This window comes from Callorhinchus milii, unplaced genomic scaffold (genome assembly GCF_018977255.1).
Source record: "Callorhinchus milii isolate IMCB2004 unplaced genomic scaffold, IMCB_Cmil_1.0 Scaffold3, whole genome shotgun sequence".
NCBI classification, from domain to species: domain Eukaryota; kingdom Metazoa; phylum Chordata; class Chondrichthyes; order Chimaeriformes; family Callorhinchidae; genus Callorhinchus; species Callorhinchus milii.
In genome coordinates this window covers 65,538,335-65,550,167 of record NW_024704744.1, presented here as the reverse complement: position 1 = coordinate 65,550,167, position 11,833 = coordinate 65,538,335, and the positions used below count along the sequence as shown (strand labels likewise).

The window sequence follows — 11,833 nt, the reverse complement described above, 5'->3', positions numbered from 1 at the left end:
TGATGAATTAAATGTCAGCTCTCACCTCTGAGTCAGAGATTGTGGGTTTGAGCCCCACATTGAGACTTTGAATTTTGAGTCCATGCTGCCACTCCAATATAGTGCCATGCTTTGAATGGGACATTAAACCAAGGTCTGCCTGTTCAGTTGGATGTTAAAGATCCCATGGCACAATTCAAAAGAGAAAAGAGTTTCTCCTGATGTACTGGCCAACAACCCCCCAAATGAAATTGCTTATTTACTTCATGGCTGTTCTTTGGATATTGCTGAATTCAAATCAATTGCCTTGTTATCCTGCAAAATACAGTTACTACATCTTTACACTAAACTGTGTGAAGCGCTTTGGTATATTTCAACAATGTGATAAGATGCTATATCAAATGCAAGGACTGCTCAAGTCTCGGTGAGGGCAGGCTGTATGATCAAGCCCTTCTTTGGGACTTTATAGTTTATAGTCTTGGCAATTCATAGTCTAGACATTTAAGTTCAATACTGGGGGAATGTAATATGTTGGAGGTGCTGTATTTCAGATGAGATGAAGTGACATTGAAATTAAGTTCCATCTGCCTGTATAGATGTCTTGGCCAACAATTCTTCAAATTAACTGATCATGGCTGTTTATGAGATGTTGCACAAAATAACTGCTGGTTTTGCTTAAAAAAAGCTCCCACTATACTTGACCCAATTACTATAAAGCACTTTTAAGACAACTTGATGCAGTTTCTTTCTTCCTTACTGGGGTGAATGAAAATTGGACACTGGCTATCACTGAACAACGAAAACAACTTGAATTATTATAGGGTCCTTCATAGCATCTCCGAGTGCTTTACATTGGCAGGGCTGAGCAGAGGCGTGGGTGATTGGGGGGGGGGGTCGCGAGAAATAGGTGAGGTGACCATAGGCATGTTATAGATTTTAAACCTTTACACTTAGCACTGAAGCAGGAAATGGAACAAAAAATGGAAATGGAGCAACTGGAGAGGACTAATTGCTTTTTGTGTAGTGAAGGAACATTGTTTTCTAAAAAAAAGGCCGGGAATAACTGGAATGTTAAATCCATCAGAAATTATAATTGTATGGCCTCAAAAAATGTTGAAGACTTCTAATAAGAAACTAAGTGCAAGTAAATGTAATGTTGCTTTGCTCTTGAGGAAAAGGTTATTTGCTTAATTGTGGCTTTATATCATTTACTTGGGGCCCTGAGGGAAGAATTGGGTGCTAAATATCCCATGATAGCATTTGAAATGAAAAGGGAGTTTCTCCTGGTGTCCTGGCCAACAATTCACCAGATAAAATTGGCAATTCTCTTCAAGGCTGTTTGTGGGCCATTGGATTGTGTGCAAATTGGCTTTATCATGTGTTTGCCAACAAATGTCGCTTCACTTTCCAGTATTTTTTGATACATTCTGACGAGGTGATAAGGCGCCATATCAAATGCAAGTTTTTTTATATGATAAAACGACAAGGAATGCTTTTTACTTTTGTGTTCACTGCAGCCCATAATCAGAATGATCCAGCGGCTTGAAATTCATCATGGTCTTAACCTTAGTATTGTTGTCTTAAAATGTAACACTGTGAGGAATTTTGGAAAATTCTTAATTTGGAAATCCGTTTTCCACTTTTTTTTTAAAAAAACTGTGGAAAATTGGCTTTCAAACTTTGGAAAATTTTCAGCTTCCCAGATGGCCCAAACCCAACTTTTGAAGCAATTTTTCAGAGCAGTCCATTTGAGGAGTCTCCAACACTGTGCGAATGCCACTGTAACTCTGCAATAACTATATAATAGAGTTGGGTTTCTCCTTTTAATAAAATAATAATGATAATAATAATCCTTGCATTGGATATAGCGCCTTATCACATTGTTGAGATGTCTCAAAGAGCTTCACTAGATATACTGTAAAGTGAATTGACTGTATTTTGCGGGTGGAACGTGGCAGCCAATTGCTAATAAAACTAATGCTCGTCAATGGGCAAATTTGTTCAGTTGTCAAGTATCAATCTTATTTCCCACTGAGTGTTTGCTTAAAAGGAACACTGAGACAAAGTTTAGAACCATATCAAATGTATATTTGTTATGAAAACTTGGTACACTTTTTCGTAAGGGAAGAATCATTGATTTAAGAATTTCAAGCAAAATGGTGCTGTAATACATTCTGCATCTGTTAGAATCCTGGCAGCAGAGATCTTGCTGAAGAAAGAGGCTTAAAGGCTGAATGTGTTTCCAATCTTAAGAATTATTTTGCTTGGAAGAAAGCAACAGTTTCCATAATGGGATTAAATCGAAATGGTCAGGGAGTAAAATGTGTTTTGGTTCAATTCTGCTGCACCTTTTTTTTTCCGTGGAGTTCATGATCCACATGCAAAATAATAATCCCAGGACTCTCTTTAGCAAAAGTGATTCAACATATACAGCGACTAGGCAAGAAGCATATGTGTCATTTGGTTGCTGTACATGTTATGCACTGGAGGATTGCCCAATTCCATGGCTAGTGTTCACAAAAATGCCTGCTGCTTTGGCCTCTAAAAATGCCACTACATTTGACATTACAATACACAATGTAATATACATTTTCATTTATACAGTACAGACATTTGATATCGGGAGGATGACCCAAAGTGCTTGACAGTAATTAAAAGTCCTGCAGCACCTGAGCCTGGGATGGAAGCCGAGGGGCGTGAGGAAGGCAAAGAGGTAACTTTTGTACAAAGTGAAGTAGGATGCGAGTCGGTGAGACTCCAAGAGAGAGTTCCAGAGAGTGGGGGCAGGTAGGCTGAAAGCCCGGCCACTAATAGTCGGACAGATAGGGCGGAGGCCATGAAGCAGGAATGTGGCTAACTGAGTGAAGGAAGCAGCCGGGTCGGTAGGGTAGGGTAATTACCTGCAAAGTACTTTGAGATATTTCAATGTGACAAGGAACCTGTGAAGCACTTTGAGATATTTCAAGGAGCTATGAAATGCAATTTCTTTTTTTATTGTCTATTGGGAAAATGTTCTTCCACCAGTCTGGTTTGAATACTCTTAAGTGTGTCGATGGGATCCTGCATATGTCAGACACCTGACCTAACTGGAATAAATCAACCATCATTGCAGCTGGTCTCAAATATCAGCTCTTCTCAAACAGCAGGTGAACAACTTACTCAGCTTATAAAGCACATGGACAGAGGCTGACCATGAACCATACTAACCACATGGTACCAGATGTTGAGTAAAGTACTGTAAGTTATCAGTACTATATTAACACAAGTAGATAAATTAAAACACAAGAAACCAATGTTTTCTCACACAATGATTGCATCCCATCCAGCTTTAAGGGATTACATTTCTCTTGTCTGATAAACTGGAAAGAAAATGATCAGATGATGAATAAATCCTTTAGCTTCAAGCAGCAGAACAAGATATAGGGTTAAAGTTGTTGACTTTTATTGTGTTAATTATCACCGGTTTTAAAAATCACTATGTGGCAGCCTCCACCTCGCCCTCTAAGTGCTATCTTCCTCTTTCATGCGCAGTCACCCCCATTTTCTATTTGATTGAAATGACGTAAGCAGGTTTTGTAGATTCTAACTGCTAGAATTAGCTGCAACTAATCCTTTCTGTTTACTTTTTATTTTCTAGGGTGGATGTCCTGAAGAGAGACAAAATTTATCTACCAGTTAGTGAGATATATTGGTTTGCTGGTTAGCAATGTGTATTGCTTTGCTGGTTAGTAGCACACCAGCTTTATCTGATGTTTATGAACCAGTATCCCACTAATCATTGCTTGTCGGCCTCCCCAACTCCTCCCTCCATACACTACAGATCATCCAGAACGCTGTAGCCCACATCCTCTCCCGCACTAGGCTCCACGACCCTATCACTCCCATCCTCGCCCGATTCCACTGGCTTCTGATCACACAGAGGATACAGTTCAAGATCCTGGTCCTCATCTTCAAAGCCCTCCACAGTCTTACTTCCCCCTACCTCTGCGATCTCCTAACCCCCTACCATACCGCTCACTCCCTCCGCTCAGCGGGCTCCGGCCTGATTCACATCCCCCGCCACATCCCCCACTATTGGTGGGTGGGCCTTCTGCCACTTTGCCCCCACCCTCTGGAAGTCCATCCCACAGTCCCTCCGCCTCGCCCCCTCCCTTGCCACCTTCAAGACCCTCCTCTTCGACTTGCTTTCGATTTCCCTGCTCTCCCTCTGCCCTCCACCCTCCCTGACCCTGACCACCAGCTCAGGTCCGAAACTCTGTCTGTCCAACAGCTTGGCACATCCTCCCAACATGAAAGGCACTATCCAAATGTAATGTTGTTGTAACCAGGACTCCAGTGCTAGCAATACACAGTGCAATAATAATAATAATAGTAATGCTTGAATTTGATATAACACCTTTCACATTGTGAGGACATGTCAAAGTGCTTCACAAAGTCCTTTACTGCAAGTCTAGTGACTGCGTATTTTGTAGGCTATCTATTTTGAAGATCACTTGAAAGAATGTAAAACATTTATTTAAAAGCAAAGAAACACAGTGGTAGGACAAGCGATCGGAGAAATGACTAGCAATATTTTTTAAAAACATTTTGGTTTTAAATAAATTTTGAATAATCCATCAATGAAAAGGAACACTCTAAACATCAATACAATGTAAAGTTTAATTTGCACTTATTGAATATGAAGTAGAAATTGGAAGAACTATTTGTGGGAATCTCACAGAAAGATCTGAAGAACTATCGTTCTCAGTCTTATAATTTCTCAGTCTGACTATAAATTGAATCCTGGCAGCAGAATGTGAGACTTTAATTCACTTTTATTCGCTGCTTTGACAAGACGCATGGAAACCACTTGATATCTTTCTGTGCAGGATACAGATGAAGGCTTTTTTTTGTAACTTTACCCGTTTTATCTGTGCTGTTTAGTGGGTCTTTAATAGCATCATTGAATGATTCTTATGGCTCGCTAAGCAATGTTAGACTCCCTTTTCACAACCGTTACAATTGCGAACCTTTTCAAAAGCTCCGAGTGTGAAGGATTACAAATTTGTTTTCCACACTGTCCAAAATCCTACTGATTTCACCCACCCCCAAGTCTCAGCTGGTCCAAACTGGTTTGTTCAAATAGAGAGGCACAGAGGAGTAGATCCACGTTACCATGACAATGCTGTCACTGTGGAGCCTTCGTGTTTGTATGTGTTCTGAACTTTCCGAATAAATAGCCTCAATGAAACAGGAAGGCGGGAGAGAAAAAGACGGGGAGAGAAAGAGAAAAAAAAGTTGTGGAAATGCATTTGGGGTGACATCACTATTGGTTCCCACAGTAGTCATCTACTCAGGAAAGACCAGTGCCCATTCATTGCTTAAAGCTGGCTTCACGAACCGAGGGAGGCCATCTCTTTGCCTGGATGCATTGTTGTGGAGAAAACAGTGGGCGAACTGAGCTTGCATAAAGCCTGAGCAATTCTGCACTGTTGCCAGGAAGCTTGAGTCACTCGAATGCAAACAATAGTTAACTTTATCACCTGCACAGAGGGCTAAGTCCCAGCTGCAGTGCTGGAATTCTAATGAGAGCTTCCCAAGACCTTGCATTTCACACCGCTGGTCTGATTAGCTCGAAGGAATCCAGCCTCTGTTTGTCCATCATATTAGAACAACAGGTTCATTAGTTACAGCTATTCTCACAGCCAAAAACAAATGCGAAGTGAGACACATAAACTGTTTTTTAACTACCCATTCATTATGTGCTTGAAAAGTTCCAGTTGACATGGAGGCATAGTTTTGAAGTTTGCTTTTTTTCAAGCTGCACAGGTTTTTGTTTCAATAAATCTCTTTTTCAATGCATTGAAAATTGATGACTAATGCACTCAGTGAACCTTGATAAACTTAAACTGTGACATTGGGGTCAGTTTGGCGATACATTGGTTATTTACTACATTGAATACTAATAATCCTTGCATTTGATATAGCGCCTTATCATGTCAAAATGGCTCAACATAGCAACTGTGCAGTAACTGTGTATTTTGTAGGCAAATACAACAAACAATTTGTACACAGCAATGTCCCCAAATGAGGCGAATGTACAATTTTATCCGAGGAATTGTTGACCAGGACACTAGGATACTTTCTCTTTTTGAATAGTACCATAGCATGTTTAACATCCACACAAACATTTGATATCGATCACACCCAGCCTGGGCCAAAATATTAGACTTCAAGCTCACAGAAGATGGGTCTCAGCTGCTGCGTTAGTCGAATACTGGCTTCAGCTGATAAGTAAGCAAAATATTTGACATATCTGGTATTCCACTAACAAGCAGTTGAAAGCCACCATCTTCAAGTCCAGAGAAAGATATTCTGAAAGCTCGGTCAAAGAAGTAAATTTTAAAGATGGCGTTTTATGTCATATAAATAAATGTGCTCTTGGAATCTGTTACATGGTAAATCAATTTACATGAATCATCCATATACTTGAGAAAGGGCCTTATTTGACTCTGTGCGCTCCAAGTAACAAATTTGTTAATGTAAACTAATCACTACTTCGCTCCAATTGGTAAGTTTCACGAATGCATGCTCCTCAAAGTAGCTGTATGTCAGTTTTATATGCATAATTTAATTCTGCATTCATAATGGAAATCTGGTTTTAAGTTAAAGTTGCAGTATGTTTATTCGAAAGCAGTTAGGGATAAATTTGCAAAATCTATCAAATGGAACAGAATTGCTCTCAATGCATCGCTCACATCAGCAGATTCACCACCTGGAGCAAACAGATTGGAACTTGAACCCACCCCAACACACACACACATACACACACACACTAAAATATTCTTTAATATTAAAACTTTGTTCTTAAGAAGTTGAACACTAAAACGTTTCAATTGCAGTCTCTCACTATATAAATTTCCATAAATATTCTCAGTAGGTTTTACTTATCAGTTAAAGCTACCAGTTAAAGATCTCCACTTGCAGTCACGAATATTGACATTGATATGGATTTAAAGTCTGGTCTCTCTAGAAAACAACACTATATACCAATAGGTTTGTTCCGCTTCCCATGCTGTCCATCATTATAGTTGACCTAAGTGAGATTGATGGACTAAGCAGTTCCATGCTGTTGATTATTGTATACTGGGAACTAGGATGAGAATACTGCCAACTCATTCACTTATAGATGTCCAAGAGAAGAGCCTTTATTATCAGTCTGGGTTGGGTCTGAACACAGATTCCTTTAGGAGTCGAGCCTGGATGTAAATAACACATGCGTCAAAATTCTTTTATTGCAGCAATCTCCCTTTTTCCAGCACAAGCCCAGCCAATAATTATGACTGATCAAAGATTCACGTTTGCAATAACAGATAGATGATTATTGAAAGGGCATTGAGTGGTGGATTTCCATTGCATGTTTCTTAGCTGGCCCATGCCCCTTTCCCCTACATAACCATCCCACTTGAAATGAACCAAATTTATCAGTTTAACTTATTCTAGTGTGTATCTTTATTAGATAACGCATGTATCACAAGATTACAAATGTGTTTTGTCATAAAAGGGTTATAGTGCCCTCTACTTACTTATATTAATTTTGTGGTGGTCCTTATGCTGTAACTCCAGTCTGTGTTTATTTTGTTTTATTAAGTTCTGAAAAGCTTTGAATACCTAAGAGTTTTGAAAAACTTATTAAGGATCTGGACTGCAACATAATAATACCTGTAATATTAATCCTTGCATTCGATATAGTGGCTTATCACATTGTTGAGATGTCTCAAAGTTCTTCATAGAATATACTGTAATATTCAATTATTAATATAATAAATGTTTGTGATTAATGTAAAGTTCTGCTGAATACGTGAAATAAAATTTAAATGAAAGCAAGGTATTTGCTTAAAAGCAGCTCATCCTGAAGTAAGTTAGTCCAAGTGCCCTTTTATCTCTTTATCTGGATAACCCAAATCTGTATTTTCAATCTGCAGAAAGAGATAGAAGAGATGGAGGAGACAGCTGCCTATTTTCTGGTCTTTGTGAAAAATGGACTTCCAATGCAAGTGGTGGAACACAAAACTAACAAGGCTTTCAAAAAGGACTCGGAGAGGTTGTGGTCAACTGAAAAATAGTCAGTGTTATTACATTTAGAGATGAAAAGGAACTTTGAGGGGAATTAGATGGGTAGACAAGACGAACCAATGGTCTCCTACTTGAAACTGGTACCACATTATTATTACTAAGAACTGTATGCAGGCACACCTAATCCAGAATGGCCAACCTGTCAATGCTCTCAGAGATAATGGATAGATACATCATTGTCAGAGAAAATAGGCATCAGTAATTTTGACTCTCAATGGCCCCATTAGACTGTCAGAATTTGGATGACCAAATGCATTGCAAAGTAAGTATAAAATACTCTGTATCTTTGTTGCTGCCGGTCCAGTTAGCAGTACGAAGTCTGCATCATAGGATAAAGAAAAGGGCCATGCTGCCACAGTCCTGAAATGATCCAAAGTGATCAAATGAACTATGGGGGTCCCATTGGTATTTCCATTTGTTCAGGTCTCCCTCCTGGTCTACAACATTGAGTTTCATTTTTCCCAGGGTTGTTAGAATGCCCAAAGAGACTTCATATAACATTCAATCAAAGCAGACACAGACACCTGCCAAATCTTTGCTTATGACTTAGCAGCGAGTGCACAATTTCAATTGAACTTGAATTAACTTTTATAGAAACTTTTTATAAGGCTTTCTGCGCGGCGTTTGATTGTGCCAATTTGTAAGCAACCTATAGAGCCTGAGACAAAGGAAGGATCTTTAAACCAATCCCAAAGCTTTGTGGCAGTAATATTTTACAGAACTGACTTTCTAAACAGAAACGCTGAAACAAATGTATACATTTCAGCAAACTCAAGATAAACAGATAAAAGTAAGCCGACACAAAATCCATAATCTTCATTGCGATTTTGAAGTCCTATTCATTACTGTTAAATAGAAGGTCTGATTCAAGCATAACCTGTCTTGATAAGTTTGCTGTGTGCTTCTCAGATTTATGCCCATATAGTAGTATGTCTAATAGTTTGCCTATGATGCATTGATTATCAAATCACTCAATAAAATTTCAGTGATTATGCCACAGTTGTCTACGTCATAAAGTATCATGATGGCAAAGACACCTTAAAGGAGGAATTACCTCCAGACCCAGCTTAGATCTTAAGTTATTTATACATGGATACCCTGGAGCGAGTTAAAGGATATAATCGTATTTTGGAATTCAGATGATGTCATCTAACCGCTTGACCAGATTGCTGGCTTATTGAATTGCGCCAGACTATTCACTCTTAACCATGTAATAAGCTGACTTCCCATTACAAATCTGTACGGAAAGCTTTCTGATGGAAGTGCACCAGAACATAGTGCAAAACAGCGACCCCTCTGGCAGCATTTCACTGGTTACACGAAAATGGTGGAACTCCACAATAGTGAATGAAATGGGGGTAAAACTCGTGATGTGTAGTCTGTTAATTATCATTGGTGATACTTATCACATCACTGATGAATACAACCACCACCCAACTCCAACCCAGCAGTTGAGCTCAAAGCTGGCCTGCGGCAGCCTTTGTATTTGCCAGCAGTGGAGTGTGTCGTGTCATGTCAGGTCAATGCTGAGTTAGCTTGTCTCAGCTGGATTTGGGATGCTATAATTGGTAAGAGGGGTGCAGAAATCAGCCTGGTTTCCCTGTTCTGATATAAATCAAGTGAACCCTGTTGGAATGGGGCACATGTGTGAGTGAACAGGTAATGACAAAACTAAGCTTGGATAGAAAGCAAAACATTACCATTTCTATCTCAAAGAGCTTTAAGGTAATTGCTGTCAAGTGTCCTGTCTATTTTTGGTAGGTAGACATTTTGTACGCAACAAGGTCTTACAAAGAGCCAAGAGATTGAGAAGATTGCCCAGGACACTGAGGAACTTTCTTATCCTTTCAATTAGATCTTAAACGTCCATGGGCAGATGAGACCTGTGGTTGACTGCCTCAGTGAAAAGGCAGTACCTTCTGACAATACAACATTCCCAATATTGCAGGTTTCAGTGTAGATTATGAGCTGAAATCCCAGTGTAAGGTTTGAATGCACAATTATTTGACCCAGAGGCAAGAGTGTTACCAACTGAACCAAGCTGACACTATTAAATAGCACTCTTTTCAAAAATACAGGCTACCGTTATGTGAGCCTAAACAATACCATTCACGACAGTTCAAAGTCATTTGAAAGCATTTGAAATGTTTTGATGTGAGAAGTTGCAAAATCATATCCATGTTGTTAACAATAATGACCACTTGTATATGGTACAAGAGGATGGCTTGTGCCTATAGAGGTGTACGCCAGCAAGACTCAGCTCCTTCAGGAAGAAAAATCAGCCAGCGAGGAGAAAAAGAGAAGCAAATTGACTGCAAAAAAAGTTTGGATCATTAAAATGTTGCCCAGGAAATGCATCAAAACACAGTGTAAAGCTAACATCCTTTCAGATGCATTGAGGCAGCAGACCAAAAGGACATAAGTTTAGAGTTGCAAAGAACAATTTTAGGATAGACAACAGTATCTTTACGCAGATATCTGGGTATCTTTACCCAGGTAGAGTATATAATGCCTGCAACAGTTTTTCAGGAAGTGTGCTTGAGGCAAGGACAATGGACTCATTTAAAGAACAACTTGATGCTGGGATACAAGGACAGTAGGATGGGTATTCTGGAAAGATGAGATCAAATGGGCTGAAGTGCCTTCTTCATCCGAGCCAGTGTCTTAAGGGTCATTCATTTGATTTATGCCACAAGATGTCACCAGCAGGCTGTACAAAGACAGTAAAATAGTGGCTGGAGACATGTCGTGTCAATAAATGAGTACTGCATGAACTAACAGAGGTCTTGATACTGTCCGTTTAATGCATCACATATGCTGCACATGGCTCTCGGAGATTAACTGAAATCAGCATTTTGATGTGCACAATAACTATGAACTGTTTCTAAACTGTGGCAAACCTCAACAAAGGAAACTAATGTTCCATGCAGCATTGTGTCTGGTTTGCCCTGGAGCTGGCTTCAGTATATATGCAAGTTGGTTTGTTCTATCTAGGCATCCCATATTGTATTGTGTTCCAGCCAATTGCATTTTTAATAAATGCTGTAAAAGCCTATCCGAACATCAGTAAAATTGGAATTGTTATGTGGATCACAGAACCAATGAATGCAGTTTGCAGTCCTGTGGTATTCAGCCAAAACTGTCGTGCACACGTTTGTCACGTTTGTCACCTTCCGCCTGGATTACTCAAACGCACAGAGCCACTATGCCCTGAAACTCTGGAACACTCTCCCTCAATCCCTTCACCTTGCCCCCTCTCTCCCCTTTTTCAAGTCCTGCCTGTAAATCTTCCTTTTTGACCTTATCTCCCCTCTCCCCCCGGCTCAGAGTCAGGCTCCACCACTGCTAAGCGCTCTGAAATGCTAGCCTGTGTGGAGAGCGCTATATAAGTTCAAGTTGTTGTTGTTGAAACACATCAACAAATCACACAAAAGAAATGCAGTGTGTTGACTTGTTTGGCTGGGAATTGCCTATATTGTAAATGGAGAGAAATTCCATCTGGGTCTAGATTTACTCTATTTAAGTCGCATTTCGGAATATTGAAAAGTTTGGTGAATTGTTGAATTTTGTACTTTGAAGTAGTGTTTCATTAGTTCTTAACAGAAGTTACAGAAAACCAGCTTTAAAATTAAGCCTGTATTTAAGAATTTGCCAAATTCTGATCATTCTGAAATGCCACATAAATAGAGTAAATCTAGACCCAGATAGAATTTCTTCACATAAGCGTATCTCTCATTGA

General features: G+C 39.5%; 1 long non-coding RNA gene across 1 annotated transcript; it reads left to right on the top strand.

The window, feature by feature from the left end:
- The first annotated feature begins 2,605 nt into the window (after positions 1–2,605).
- LOC103175659 lies at positions 2,606–8,127 on the top strand. The gene is made up of 3 exons (XR_487522.2): positions 2,606–2,692; positions 3,617–3,703; positions 7,944–8,127. It is a non-coding gene; the product is annotated as an uncharacterized LOC103175659 (long non-coding RNA).
- Positions 8,128–11,833: the final 3,706 nt, after the last annotated feature.